This window comes from Pseudorca crassidens, chromosome 5 (assembly GCF_039906515.1).
Source record: "Pseudorca crassidens isolate mPseCra1 chromosome 5, mPseCra1.hap1, whole genome shotgun sequence".
Lineage (NCBI taxonomy): Eukaryota > Metazoa > Chordata > Mammalia > Artiodactyla > Delphinidae > Pseudorca > Pseudorca crassidens.
Window position 1 is genome coordinate 39,229,558 of NC_090300.1, and position 16,006 is coordinate 39,245,563.

The following is a 16,006-nucleotide window of genomic DNA, read 5'->3' on the forward strand; positions in this document are numbered from 1 at the left end:
CAAAGGGGACCCCAGGAGGACGGTGGCACCTTCTCTGAATAGTTTTGTAGCCAGGGAGTTGGTTGTGCGCTGTGCGAATGGCATGAACTCTTAAAGGTGCTAGGTATCAGATTTAGGTGCTCCCTGAACCTGCCAAAAGCCTAGCAGTGTTCGGGGGGGAAACTGTCCATTTTCCAGACTGCATCAAAGGTCGAGTTACAGCTTGCCAGGAAGAGCCGGTAGGTAAGTACACCCAGAATGAACACTACGCACCGTGTCTCACATGGCTCCTCAGCGTCAGCAGTGGGAGCCCCTGGCATGCCACCTAGGACCTTCTACACCTCTGTTCAGGGGCACTTTTGAATGTCGTGGCTATCTAGCTCTACAGCAAAGAGGAGACTTTGTCGCTTCTCAGTCTGCGTTCAAAGAGGTGATCCGGAGGACTTTGACAGCGGAAGGGTGCTCAGGGGGCCAAGAAGAGTTTCGGTACACAGTGTTCTTCCAAGGGACGTTTTGAGGCAGCGGAGACCCTAGGAAAGGCATACTAACTTCAATGCACTACTCGCCTAAGGTTTCCTGGAAAACCTCTGCACGCGTCAATTCGTGGAGGGAATACCTGAACCTCACTTGGGTCGTTGTGGAACTGTAGAGTGTTCCGTTGATGGATAGAGGGCGCCCGGAGGCCTCCTGCACGGCGTAGTAAACAGAGTGTTTCTCTAGGCAAACTCCCTTTCCCCGCACATAGCCATTCTACTTGTGAAGAGAACACGAGGAACCGCACTGTTTCTCAGGACACTTTGAGGCCGCACTTCCAGCTCTCCTGCCGGGAAAATAATGCTCTTGGCTTTAGGTAACCAATATCAAAATTGAACCCAGCACATGCACTTGTAGTTTCTGAGCCACAAAAAGAGACTCAAGCAGCACCCTGGACCTTCGCTGATAAGACTTTGGCACCAGGGTAGTCCTGCGTGGGCTGAATGGCCTCAACGACGTAATTCCCGGGGATGGGCCAAACTGTCCTTGTGTCTTACAAAACCCGGGGTAACGTTCAGGGGCAAATTGTACGTTTGTCAGGCTGCCTCTGAAGTCGACCTTCTGCTTGGCAGAGAGAGAGAGAGAGAGAGAGAGAGAGAGAGAGAGAGAGAGAGAGAGAGGCGGCAGGGAAGTGTTCCCAGCATGAACCGTAAACACAGTGTTTCTTCATAGCAGCAGTGGTTCAGCCGTGGGGATCATTGGCATAACACCTAAGACCTGCTAGGCCTGTGTTCGGGAGGACTTTTGAAAGCTCGGCAGTCTAGACGGGCAGCGAAGGGAGCAGAGTGTCGCCTTTCATTCTTCTTGCAGAGAAACGATCCGAAGGGCCCAGGTACCTGTATTTGGTTGGGTCCCCTAAGAATTGGGTACACATTGGGTACACAGTGTTTTTCCATGCGAGGTGGTGAGGACCCAGGAGTCCTAGGAGTCCTGAACCAGCACCCTAGCGTCAAGCCACTGCTTTGACTAAGGCTTCTGGGCAAATGCTGCATGCCTGCAGGCACTGTGGATGCCGTTCCCGGACCTTGTTTGGATCTTCGTGACCAGTGTGGTCTGCCCTTTATGCGAAGGGGGCTCTGGCACGCCTCAGGCAAGGAAGTGGAAAGACCTTTCTTCTTTCTTGCATAGCACCCTTTCCTTTGAGACACGTTCCAGCATGCAAGGGAAGACTAGCGGAACGCTGTGTTTAGGCACCTTTGAGGCTACGAGGATTCTTCGTTCAACTAGGGACAATCCAACGTTTCTCCTAAGGTCCCGGCATCAAAGTTGAACGCAGCCCCACGTACGTGTACTTTCTCAAGCACCAGAAGAGACACAAGAAGCACTGTGGTACCTTCTCAGAGTAATATCTTGCGCAGGGAGATGAGCACTGTCCGAGGGACATAGGCGTTTTAAGGCGCTAGCTAGATCTGGGTGTCCTTGAACCTGCCAAAAGACTAGCAGGCTTCAGGAGGAAACCGTTCGTTTTCCGGACGGCATGTAAAGTCGAGTTTCTGCTGGGCAGGGAGAGACGGCAGGTATGTAAGCGGAGAATGAACAGTCAGCACAGAGCTTGTTACATTGCAGCTCAGGGTCAGCCCTGAGAGCCACTGGCATCACACCGAAGACTTTCCAGAACTCGGGTCGGGGCACAGTTGAAAGACTTGTCAATCTCTCTATCCAACGAAGGCAACAGTTTGCTGCCTTTCACACTGCGTTCCAAGAGATGATCCGGAGGTACCTGGGTCGCCGAACGGTGCTCAATCGGTCAACGGGAGTCATTGAGTGCACAGTGTTCCTCCAAAGGGACATGGTGGGGCAGAGGGAGTCCTGGGAGAAGCATTCCAGCGTTAATGCGCTGCTTTCCCTAAGGGTTCATGGAAATCGTTTGTACACGTCAAGTCGTGCGTGGAAACCCTGCCATTACGTTGAGCCTGGGGGACAGGTCTGGCTTTCCCGTTATGTGCACAAGGGCTGCTGGAGGCCTCCTGTAACGAGTAGGAAACTGTCTGTTAGCCTAGGAAACCTGCCGTTCAATCACTCGGCATTACCACTGTGAAGAGGGCACGGGCAACAACGCTGTTTTTCACTTAAATCTGAGGCCGCAAGTGTCCTGCTTTCCCGTTGGGAAAATAATGCTTTTCTCATTAGGCCCCTCGGTCAGACTTGACGCAGCACACGTACGTGTAGCTTCTGACCGGCGAAAAGAGACTCAAGGAGCACCCTGGACCTTCCCTGATCAAACTTTGGCACACAGGGAGCTGAAAGGCGTGACCGACGTAATTCCTTAGCTGAGGCCAAAAAGTGTCCTTTTATCCTACCAGAGCTCAGGCAGTGTTGCAGGGGCAACAAGTCCGTTTGTCAGGCTGCGCCGAAAGTCGACGGTCTGCTTGGCAAGCGAGGGCAGCTTCGTGTTCCCAGTGCGAACGCTAAGCAGGGGGTGTTTTCATTGCCGTCCTGGTTCAGCAGTGGGGACCGCTTGCGGTCCACCTAAGACCTGCCAGACCCGTGTTCGGGAGGACTTTTGAAAGATGGGCAATCCAACGGTGCAACAAAGAGAGCAGTGTTTTGCCTTGAATTCACTCTTCGTTCCAAGAGACGATGCGAAGGGCCTAGGTGCCTGTACGTCGGTGGGTCGCCTAAGACGTGACAACCGGTACACATGGTGTTGCCGTGAGACGTGGTGAGGGCGCGGGAGTCCCAGGAGTCCTGAAAAGCCCACTAGCGTTTAGCCAGTGCTTTGAGTAGGGCTCCCTGGGAAATGCTGCACGCCTGCCTGGCATTTGTGGATGCAATTCCTGGACCTTGCCTTCAGCTTGGCGCTCAGTGTCGTGTTCCTTCTGTGTAAAGGCGGCTCTGGGATGCCCCAGGAATGGAAGCGGAAACCCACCACCGCTCTCAAGAAAATTCCACTTTCCTTCCAAAGACATTCCAGCATGCAAGAATGGACTGACAGAGCACTGTATTTTAGGCAGCTTTCACGCTGAACGATCCTTCTTTCCCGTTGGGAGGTACTACAGTTCTCTAAGGGTCCCGGTCTCAGAGTTGCACACAGCCCACGTGCGTATAGTTTCTCAGGAACCAAAGGGGACCCCAGGAGGACGGTGGCACCTTCTCTGAATAGTTTTGTAGCCAGGGAGTTGGTTGTGCGCTGTGCGAATGGCATGAACTCTTAAAGGTGCTAGGTATCAGATTTAGGTGCTCCCTGAACCTGCCAAAAGCCTAGCAGTGTTCGGGGGGGAAACTGTCCATTTTCCAGACTGCATCAAAGGTCGAGTTACAGCTTGCCAGGAAGAGCCGGTAGGTAAGTACACCCAGAATGAACACTACGCACCGTGTCTCACATGGCTCCTCAGTGTCAGCAGTGGGAGCCCCTGGCATGCCACCTAGGACCTTCTACACCTCTGTTCAGGGGCACTTTTGAATGTCGTGGCTATCTAGCTCTACAGCAAAGAGGAGACTTCGTCGTTTCTCAGTCTGCGTTCAAAGAGGTGATCCGGAGGACTTTGACAGCGGAAAGGTGCTCAGGGGGCCAAGAAGAGTTTCGGTACACAGTGTTCTTCCAAGGGACGTGGTGAGGCAGCGGAGACCCTAGGAAAGGCATACTAACTTCAATGCACTACTCGCCTAAGGTTTCCTGGAAAACCTCTGCACGCGTCAATTCGTGGAGGGAATACCTGAACCTCACTTGGGTCGTTGTGGAACTGTAGAGTGTTCCGTTGATGGATAGAGGGCGCCCGGAGGCCTCCTGCACAGCGTAGTAAACAGAGTGTTTCTCTAGGCAAACTCCCTTTCCCCGCACATAGCCATTCTACTTGTGAAGAGAACATGAGGAACCGCACTGTTTCTCAGGACACTTTGAGGCCGCACTTCCAGCTCTCCCGCCGGGAAAATAATGCTCTTGGCTTTAGGTAACCAATATCAAAATTGAACCCAGCACATGCACTTGTAGTTTCTGACCCACAGAAAGAGACTCAAGCAGCACCCTGGACCTTCGCTGATAAGACTTTGGCACCAGGGTAGTCCTGCGTGGGCTGAATGGCCTCAACGACGTAATTCCCGGGGATGGGCCAAACTGTCCTTGTGTCTTACAAAACCTGGGGTAACGTTCAGGGGCAAATTGTACGTTTGTCAGGCTGCCTCTGAAGTCGACCTTCTGCTTGGCAGAGAGAGAGAGAGAGAGAGAGAGAGAGGCGGCAGGGAAGTGTTCCCAGCATGAACCGTAAACACAGTGTTTCTTCATAGCAGCAGTGGTTCAGCCGTGGGGATCATTGGCATAACACCGAAGACCTGCTAGGCCTGTGTTCGGGAGGACTTTTGAAAGCTCGGCAGTCTAGACGGGCAGCGAAGGGAGCAGAGTGTCGCCTTTCATTCTTCTTGCAGAGAAACGATCCGAAGGGCCCAGGTACCTGTATTTGGTTGGGTCCCCTAAGAATTGGGTACACATTGGGTACACAGTGTTTTTCCATGCGAGGTGGTGAGGACCCAGGAGTCCTAGGAGTCCTGAACCAGCACCCTAGCGTCAAGCCACTGCTTTGACTAAGGCTTCTGGACAAATGCTGCATGCCTGCAGGCACTGTGGATGCCGTTCCCGGACCTTGTTTGGATCTTCGTGACCAGTGTGGTCTGCCCTTTATGCGAAGGGGGCTCTGGCACGCCTCAGGCAAGGAAGTGGAAAGACCTTTCTTCTTTCTTGCATAGCACCCTTTCCTTTGAGACACGTTCCAGCATGCAAGGGAAGACTAGCGGAACGCTGTGTTTAGGCACCTTTGAGGCTACGAGGATTCTTCGTTCAACTAGGGACAATCCAACGTTTCTCCTAAGGTCCCGGCATCAAAGTTGAACGCAGCCCCACGTACGTGTACTTTCTCAAGCACCAGAAGAGACACAAGAAGCACTGTGGTACCTTCTCAGAATAATATCTTGCGCAGGGAGATGAGCACTGTCCGAGGGACATAGGCGTTTTAAGGCGCTAGCTAGATCTGGGTGTCCTTGAACCTGCCAAAAGACTAGCAGGCTTCAGGAGGAAACCGTTCGTTTTCTGGACGGCATGTAAAGTCGAGTTTCTGCTGGGCAGGGAGAGACGGCAGGTATGTAAGCGGACAATGAACAGTCAGCACAGAGCTTGTTACATTGCAGCTCAGGGTCAGCCCTGAGAGCCACTGGCATCACACCGAAGACTTTCCAGAACTCGGGTCGGGGCACAGTTGAAAGACTTGTCAATCTCTCTATCCAACGAAGGCAACAGTTTGCTGCCTTTCACACTGCGTTCCAAGAGATGATCCGGAGGTACCTGGGTCGCCGAACGGTGCTCAATCGGTCAACGGGAGTCATTGAGTGCACAGTGTTCCTCCAAAGGGACATGGTGGTGCAGAGGGAGTCCTGGGAGAAGCATTCCAGCGTTAATGCGCTGCTTTCCCTAAGGGTTCATGGAAATCGTTTGTACACGTCAAGTCGTGCGTGGAAACCCTGTCATTACGTTGAGCCTGGGGGACAGGTCTGGCTTTCCCGTTATGTGAACAAGGGCTGCTGGAGGCCTCCTGTAACGAGTAGGAAACTGTCTGTTAGCCTAGGAAACCTGCCGTTCAATCACTCGGCATTACCACTGTGAAGAGGGCACGGGCAACAACGCTGTTTTTCACTTAAATCTGAGGCCGCAAGTGTCCTGCTTTCCCGTTGGGAAAATAATGCTTTTCTCATTAGGCCCCTCGGTCAGACTTGACGCAGCACACGTACGTGTAGCTTCTGACCGGCGAAAAGAGACTCAAGGAGCACCCTGGACCTTCCCTGATCAAACTTCGGCACACAGGGAGCTGAAAGGCGTGACCGACGTAATTCCTTAGCTGAGGCCAAAAAGTGTCCTTTTATCCTACCAGAGCTCAGGCAGTGTTGCAGGGGCAACAAGTCGTTTGTCAGGCTGCGCCGAAAGTCGACAGTCTGCTTGGCAAGCGAGGGCAGCTTCGTGTTCCCAGTGCGAACGCTAAGCAGGGGGTGTTTTCATTGCCGTCCTGGTTCAGCAGCGGGGACCGCTTGCGGTCCACCTAAGACCTGCCAGACCCGTGTTCGGGAGGACTTTTGAAAGATGGGCAATCCAACGGTGCAACAAAGAGAGCAGTGTTTTGCCTTGAATTCACTCTTCGTTCCAAGAGACGATGCGAAGGGCCTAGGTGCCTGTACGTCGGTGGGTCGCCTAAGACGTGACAACCGGTACACATGGTGTTGCCGTGAGACGTGGTGAGGGCGCGGGAGTCCCAGGAGTCCTGAAAAGCCCACTAGCGTTTAGCCAGTGCTTTGAGTAGGGCTCCCTGGGAAATGCTGCACGCCTGCCTGGCATTTGTGGATGCAATTCCTGGACCTTGCCTTCAGCTTGGCGCTCAGTGTCGTGTTCCTTCTGTGTAAAGGCGGCTCTGGGATGCCCCAGGAATGGAAGCGGAAACCCACCACCGCTCTCAAGAAAATTCCACTTTCCTTCCAAAGACATTCCAGCATGCAAGAATGGACTGACAGAGCACTGTATTTTAGGCAGCTTTCACGCTGAACGATCCTTCTTTCCCGTTGGGAGGTACTACAGCTCTCTAAGGGTCCCGGTCTCAGAGTTGCACACAGCCCACGTGCGTATAGTTTCTCAGGAACCAAAGGGGACCCCAGGAGGACGGTGGCACCTTCTCTGAATAGTTTTGTAGCCAGGGAGTTGGTTGTGCGCTGTGAGAATGGCATGAACTCTTAAAGGTGCTAGGTATCAGATTTAGGTGCTCCCTGAACCTGCCAAAAGCCTAGCAGTGTTCGGGGGGGAAACTGTCCATTTTCCAGACTGCATCAAAGGTCGAGTTACAGCTTGCCAGGAAGAGCCGGTAGGTAAGTACACCCAGAATGAACACTACGCACCGTGTCTCACATGGCTCCTCAGTGTCAGCAGTGGGAGCCCCTGGCATGCCACCTAGGACCTTCTACACCTCTGTTCAGGGGCACTTTTGAATGTCGTGGCTATCTAGCTCTACAGCAAAGAGGAGACTTCGTCGTTTCTCAGTCTGCGTTCAAAGAGGTGATCCGGAGGACTTTGACAGCGGAAAGGTGCTCAGGGGGCCAAGAAGAGTTTCGGTACACAGTGTTCTTCCAAGGGACGTGGTGAGGCAGCGGAGACCCTAGGAAAGGCATACTAACTTCAATGCACTACTCGCCTAAGGTTTCCTGGAAAACCTCTGCACGCGTCAATTCGTGGAGGGAATACCTGAACCTCACTTGGGTCGTTGTGGAACTGTAGAGTGTTCCGTTGATGGATAGAGGGCGCCCGGAGGCCTCCTGCACAGCGTAGTAAACAGAGTGTTTCTCTAGGCAAACTCCCTTTCCCCGCACATAGCCATTCTACTTGTGAAGAGAACATGAGGAACCGCACTGTTTCTCAGGACACTTTGAGGCCGCACTTCCAGCTCTCCCGCCGGGAAAATAATGCTCTTGGCTTTAGGTAACCAATATCAAAATTGAACCCAGCACATGCACTTGTAGTTTCTGACCCACAGAAAGAGACTCAAGCAGCACCCTGGACCTTCGCTGATAAGACTTTGGCACCAGGGTAGTCCTGCGTGGGCTGAATGGCCTCAACGACGTAATTCCCGGGGATGGGCCAAACTGTCCTTGTGTCTTACAAAACCTGGGGTAACGTTCAGGGGCAAATTGTACGTTTGTCAGGCTGCCTCTGAAGTCGACCTTCTGCTTGGCAGAGAGAGAGAGAGAGAGAGAGAGAGAGAGAGAGAGAGAGAGAGAGAGGCGGCAGGGAAGTGTTCCCAGCATGAACCGTAAACACAGTGTTTCTTCATAGCAGCAGTGGTTCAGCCGTGGGGATCATTGGCATAACACCGAAGACCTGCTAGGCCTGTGTTCGGGAGGACTTTTGAAAGCTCGGCAGTCTAGACGGGCAGCGAAGGGAGCAGAGTGTCGCCTTTCATTCTTCTTGCAGAGAAACGATCCGAAGGGCCCAGGTACCTGTATTTGGTTGGGTCCCCTAAGAATTGGGTACACATTGGGTACACAGTGTTTTTCCATGCGAGGTGGTGAGGACCCAGGAGTCCTAGGAGTCCTGAACCAGCACCCTAGCGTCAAGCCACTGCTTTGACTAAGGCTTCTGGACAAATGCTGCATGCCTGCAGGCACTGTGGATGCCGTTCCCGGACCTTGTTTGGATCTTCGTGACCAGTGTGGTCTGCCCTTTATGCGAAGGGGGCTCTGGCAGCCTCAGGCAAGGAAGTGGAAAGACCTTTCTTCTTTCTTGCATAGCACCCTTTCCTTTGAGACACGTTCCAGCATGCAAGGGAAGACTAGCGGAACGCTGTGTTTAGGCACCTTTGAGGCTACGAGGATTCTTCGTTCAACTAGGGACAATCCAACGTTTCTCCTAAGGTCCCGGCATCAAAGTTGAACGCAGCCCCACGTACGTGTACTTTCTCAAGCACCAGAAGAGACACAAGAAGCACTGTGGTACCTTCTCAGAATAATATCTTGCGCAGGGAGATGAGCACTGTCCGAGGGACATAGGCGTTTTAAGGCGCTAGCTAGATCTGGGTGTCCTTGAACCTGCCAAAAGACTAGCAGGCTTCAGGAGGAAACCGTTCGTTTTCCGGACGGCATGTAAAGTCGAGTTTCTGCTGGGCAGGGAGAGACGGCAGGTATGTAAGCGGAGAATGAACAGTCAGCACAGAGCTTGTTACATTGCAGCTCAGGGTCAGCCCTGAGAGCCACTGGCATCACACCGAAGACTTTCCAGAACTCGGGTCGGGGCACAGTTGAAAGACTTGTCAATCTCTCTATCCAACGAAGGCAACAGTTTGCTGCCTTTCACACTGCGTTCCAAGAGATGATCCGGAGGTACCTGGGTCGCCGAACGGTGCTCAATCGGTCAACGGGAGTCATTGAGTGCACAGTGTTCCTCCAAAGGGACATGGTGGGGCAGAGGGAGTCCCTGGGAGAAGCATTCCAGCGTTAATGCGCTGCTTTCCCTAAGGGTTCATGGAAATCGTTTGTACACGTCAAGTCGTGCGTGGAAACCCTGCCATTACGTTGAGCCTGGGGAACAGGTCTGGCTTTCCCGTTATGTGAACAAGGGCTGCTGGAGGCCTCCTGTAACGAGTAGGAAACTGTCTGTTAGCCTAGGAAACCTGCCGTTCCATCACTCGGCATTACCACTGTGAAGAGGGCACGGGCAACAACGCTGTTTTTCACTTAAATCTGAGGCCGCAAGTGTCCTGCTTTCCCGTTGGGAAAATAATGCTTTTCTCATTAGACCCCTCGGTCAGACTTGACGCAGCACACGTACGTGTAGCTTCTGACCGGCGAAAAGAGACTCAAGGAGCACCCTGGACCTTCCCTGATCAAACTTCGGCACACAGGGAGCTGAAAGGCGTGACCGACGTAATTCCTTAGCTGAGGCCAAAAAGTGTCCTTTTATCCTACCAGAGCTCAGGCAGTGTTGCAGGGGCAACAAGTCCGTTTGTCAGGCTGCGCCTAAAGTCGACGGTCTGCTTGGCAAGCGAGGGCAGCTTCGTGTTCCCAGTGCGAACGCTAAGCAGGGGGTGTTTTCATTGCCGTCCTGGTTCAGCAGCAGGGACCGCTTGCGGTCCACCTAAGACCTGCCAGACCCGTGTTCGGGAGGACTTTTGAAAGATGGGCAATCCAACGGTGCAACAAAGAGAGCAGTGTTTTGCCTTGAATTCACTCTTCGTTCCAAGAGACGATGCGAAGGGCCTAGGTGCCTGTACGTCGGTGGGTCGCCTAAGACGTGACAACCGGTACACATGGTGTTGCCGTGAGACGTGGTGAGGGCGCGGGAGTCCCAGGAGTCCTGAAAAGCCCACTAGCGTTTAGCCAGTGCTTTGAGTAGGGCTCCCTGGGAAATGCTGCACGCCTGCCTGGCATTTGTGGATGCAATTCCTGGACCTTGCCTTCAGCTTGGCGCTCAGTGTCGTGTTCCTTCTGTGTAAAGGCGGCTCTGGGATGCCCCAGGAATGGAAGCGGAAACCCACCACCGCTCTCAAGAAAATTCCACTTTCCTTCCAAAGACATTCCAGCATGCAAGAATGGACTGACAGAGCACTGTATTTTAGGCAGCTTTCACGCTGAACGATCCTTCTTTCCCGTTGGGAGGTACTACAGTTCTCTAAGGGTCCCGGTCTCAGAGTTGCACACAGCCCACGTGCGTATAGTTTCTCAGGAACCAAAGGGGACCCCAGGAGGACGGTGGCACCTTCTCTGAATAGTTTTGTAGCCAGGGAGTTGGTTGTGCGCTGTGCGAATGGCATGAACTCTTAAAGGTGCTAGGTATCAGATTTAGGTGCTCCCTGAACCTGCCAAAAGCCTAGCAGTGTTCGGGGGGGAAACTGTCCATTTTCCAGACTGCATCAAAGGTCGAGTTACAGCTTGCCAGGAAGAGCCGGTAGGTAAGTACACCCAGAATGAACACTACACACCGTGTCTCACATGGCTCCTCAGTGTCAGCAGTGGGAGCCCCTGGAATGCCACCTAGGACCTTCTACACCTCTGTTCAGGGGCACTTTTGAATGTCGTGGCTATCTAGCTCTACAGCAAAGAGGAGACTTTGTCGCTTCTCAGTCTGCGTTCAAAGAGGTGATCCGGAGGACTTTGACAGCGGAAAGGTGCTCAGGGGGCCAAGAAGAGTTTCGGTACACAGTGTTCTTCCAAGGGACGTGGTGAGGCAGCGGGGACCCTAGGAAAGGCATACTAACTTCAATGCACTACTCGCCTAAGGTTTCCTGGAAAACCTCTGCACGCGTCAATTCGTGGAGGGAATACCTGAACCTCACTTGGGTCGTTGTGGAACTGTAGTGTGTTCCGTTGATGGATAGAGGGCGCCCGGAGGCCTCCTGCACAGCGTAGTAAACAGAGTGTTTCTCTAGGCAAACTCCCTTTCCCCGCACATAGCCATTCTACTTGTGAAGAGAACATGAGGAACCGCACTGTTTCTCAGGACACTTTGAGGCCGCACTTCCAGCTCTCCCGCCGGGAAAATAATGCTCTTGGCTTTAGGTAACCAATATCAAAATTGAACCCAGCACATGCACTTGTAGTTTCTGACCCACAGAAAGAGACTCAAGCAGCACCCTGGACCTTCGCTGATAAGACTTTGGAACCAGGGTAGTCCTGCGTGGGCTGAATGGCCTCAACGACGTAATTCCCGGGGATGGGCCAAACTGTCCTTGTGTCTTACAAAACCCGGGGTAACGTTCAGGGGCAAATTGTACGTTTGTCAGGCTGCCTCTGAAGTCGACCTTCTGCTTGGCAGAGAGAGAGAGAGAGAGAGAGAGAGAGAGAGGCGGCAGGGAAGTGTTCCCAGCATGAACCGTAAACACAGTGTTTCTTCATAGCAGCAGTGGTTCAGCTGTGGGGATCATTGGCATAACACCGAAGACCTGCTAGGCCTGTGTTCGGGAGGACTTTTGAAAGCTCGGCAGTCTAGACGGGCAGCGAAGGGAGCAGAGTGTCGCCTTTCATTCTTCTTGCAGAGAAACGATCCGAAGGGCCCAGGTACCTGTATTTGGTTGGGTCCCCTAAGAATTGGGTACACATTGGGTACACAGTGTTTTTCCATGCGAGGTGGTGAGGACCCAGGAGTCCTAGGAGTCCTGAACCAGCACCCTAGCGTCAAGCCACTGCTTTGACTAAGGCTTCTGGGCAAATGCTGCATGCCTGCAGGCACTGTGGATGCCGTTCCCGGACCTTGTTTGGATCTTCGTGACCAGTGTGGTCTGCCCTTTATGCGAAGGGGGCTCTGGCACGCCTCAGGCAAGGAAGTGGAAAGACCTTTCTTCTTTCTTGCATAGCACCCTTTCCTTTGAGACACGTTCCAGCATGCAAGGGAAGACTAGCGGAACGCTGTGTTTAGGCACCTTTGAGGCTACGAGGATTCTTCGTTCAACTAGGGACAATCCAACGTTTCTCCTAAGGTCCCGGCATCAAAGTTGAACGCAGCCCCACGTACGTGTACTTTCTCAAGCACCAGAAGAGACACAAGAAGCACTGTGGTACCTTCTCAGAGTAATATCTTGCGCAGGGAGATGAGCACTGTCCGAGGGACATAGGCGTTTTAAGGCGCTAGCTAGATCTGGGTGTCCTTGAACCTGCCAAAAGACTAGCAGGCTTCAGGAGGAAACCGTTCGTTTTCCGGACGGCATGTAAAGTCGAGTTTCTGCTGGGCAGGGAGAGACGGCAGGTATGTAAGCGGAGAATGAACAGTCAGCACAGAGCTTGTTACATTGCAGCTCAGGGTCAGCCCTGAGAGCCACTGGCATCACACCGAAGACTTTCCAGAACTCGGGTCGGGGCACAGTTGAAAGACTTGTCAATCTCTCTATCCAACGAAGGCAACAGTTTGCTGCCTTTCACACTGCGTTCCAAGAGATGATCCGGAGGTACCTGGGTCGCCGAACGGTGCTCAATCGGTCAACGGGAGTCATTGAGTGCACAGTGTTCCTCCAAAGGGACATGGTGGGGCAGAGGGAGTCCTGGGAGAAGCATTCCAGCGTTAATGCGCTGCTTTCCCTAAGGGTTCATGGAAATCGTTTGTACACGTCAAGTCGTGCGTGGAAACCCTGCCATTACGTTGAGCCTGGGGGACAGGTCTGGCTTTCCCGTTATGTGCACAAGGGCTGCTGGAGGCCTCCTGTAACGAGTAGGAAACTGTCTGTTAGCCTAGGAAACCTGCCGTTCAATCACTCGGCATTACCACTGTGAAGAGGGCACGGGCAACAACGTTGTTTTTCACTTAAATCTGAGGCCGCAAGTGTCCTGCTTTCCCGTTGGGAAAATAATGCTTTTCTCATTAGGCCCCTCGGTCAGACTTGACGCAGCACACGTACGTGTAGCTTCTGACCGGCGAAAAGAGACTCAAGGAGCACCCTGGACCTTCCCTGATCAAACTTTGGCACACAGGGAGCTGAAAGGCCTGACCGACGTAATTCCTTAGCTGAGGCCAAAAAGTGTCCTTTTATCCTACCAGAGCTCAGGCAGTGTTGCAGGGGCAACAAGTCCGTTTGTCAGGCTGCGCCGAAAGTCGACGGTCTGCTTGGCAAGCGAGGGCAGCTTCGTGTTCCCAGTGCGAACGCTAAGCAGGGGGTGTTTTCATTGCCGTCCTGGTTCAGCAGCGGGGTCCGCTTGCGGTCCACCTAAGACCTGCCAGACCCGTGTTCGGGAGGACTTTTGAAAGATGGGCAATCCAACGGTGCAACAAAGAGAGCAGTGTTTTGCCTTGAATTCACTCTTCGTTCCAAGAGACGATGCGAAGGGCCTAGGTGCCTGTACGTCGGTGGGTCGCCTAAGACGTGACAACCGGTACACATGGTGTTGCCGTGAGACGTGGTGAGGGCGCGGGAGTCCCAGGAGTCCTGAAAAGCCCACTAGCGTTTAGCCAGTGCTTTGAGTAGGGCTCCCTGGGAAATGCTGCACGCCTGCCTGGCATTTGTGGATGCAATTCCTGGACCTTGCCTTCAGCTTGGCGCTCAGTGTCGTGTTCCTTCTGTGTAAAGGTGGCTCTGGGATGCCCCAGGAATGGAAGCGGAAACCCACCACCGCTCTCAAGAAAATTCCACTTTCCTTCCAAAGACATTCCAGCATGCAAGAATGGACTGACAGAGCACTGTATTTTAGGCAGCTTTCACGCTGAACGATCCTTCTTTCCCGTTGGGAGGTACTACAGTTCTCTAAGGGTCCCGGTCTCAGAGTTGCACACAGCCCACGTGCGTATAGTTTCTCAGGAACCAAAGGGGACCCCAGGAGGACGGTGGCACCTTCTCTGAATAGTTTTGTAGCCAGGGAGTTGGTTGTGCGCTGTGCGAATGGCATGAACTCTTAAAGGTGTTAGGTATCAGATTTAGGTGCTCCCTGAACCTGCCAAAAGCCTAGCAGTGTTCGGGGGGGAAACTGTCCATTTTCCAGACTGCATCAAAGGTCGAGTTACAGCTTGCCAGGAAGAGCCGGTAGGTAAGTACACCCAGAATGAACACTACGCACCGTGTCTCACATGGCTCCTCAGCGTCAGCAGTGGGAGCCCCTGGCATGCCACCTAGGACCTTCTACACCTCTGTTCAGGGGCACTTTTGAATGTCGTGGCTATCTAGCTCTACAGCAAAGAGGAGACTTTGTCGCTTCTCAGTCTGCGTTCAAAGAGGTGATCCGGAGGACTTTGACAGCGGAAAGGTGCTCAGGGGGCCAAGAAGAGTTTCGGTACACAGTGTTCTTCCAAGGGACGTGGTGAGGCAGCGGAGACCCTAGGAAAGGCATACTAACTTCAATGCACTACTCGCCTAAGGTTTCCTGGAAAACCTCTGCACGCGTCAATTCGTGGAGGGAATACCTGAACCTCACTTGGGTCGTTGTGGAACTGTAGAGTGTTCCGTTGATGGATAGAGGGCGCCCGGAGGCCTCCTGCACGGCGTAGTAAACAGAGTGTTTCTCTAGGCAAACTCCCTTTCCCCGCACATAGCCATTCTACTTGTGAAGAGAACACGAGGAACCGCACTGTTTCTCAGGACACTTTGAGGCCGCACTTCCAGCTCTCCCGCCGGGAAAATAATGCTCTTGGCTTTAGGTAACCAATATCAAAATTGAACCCAGCACATGCACTTGTAGTTTCTGACCCACAGAAAGAGACTCAAGCAGCACCCTGGACCTTCGCTGATAAGACTTTGGCACCAGGGTAGTCCTGCGTGGGCTGAATGGCCTCAACGACGTAATTCCCGGGGATGGGCCAAACTGTCCTTGTGTCTTACAAAACCCGGGGTAACGTTCAGGGGCAAATTGTACGTTTGTCAGGCTGCCTCTGAAGTCGACCTTCTGCTTGGCAGAGAGAGAGAGAGAGAGAGAGAGAGAGAGAGAGAGAGGCGGCAGGGAAGTGTTCCCAGCATGAACCGTAAACACAGTGTTTCTTCATAGCAGCAGTGGTTCAGCCGTGGGGATCATTGGCATAACACCTAAGACCTGCTAGGCCTGTGTTCGGGAGGACTTTTGAAAGCTCGGCAGTCTAGACGGGCAGCGAAGGGAGCAGAGTGTCGCCTTTCATTCTTCTTGCAGAGAAACGATCCGAAGGGCCCAGGTACCTGTATTTGGTTGGGTCCCCTAAGAATTGGGTACACATTGGGTACACAGTGTTTTTCCATGCGAGGTGGTGAGGACCCAGGAGTCCTAGGAGTCCTGAACCAGCACCCTAGCATCAAGCCACTGCTTTGACTAAGGCTTCTGGGCAAATGCTGCATGCCTGCAGGCACTGTGGATGCCGTTCCCGGACCTTGTTTGGATCTTCGTGACCAGTGTGGTCTGCCCTTTATGCGAAGGGGGCTCTGGCACGCCTCAGGCAAGGAAGTGGAAAGACCTTTCTTCTTTCTTGCATAGCACCCTTTCCTTTGAGACACGTTCCAGCATGCAAGGGAAGACTAGCAGAACGCTGTGTTTAGGCACCTTTGAGGCTACGAGGATTCTTCGTTCAACTAGGGACAATCCAACGTTTCTCCTAAGG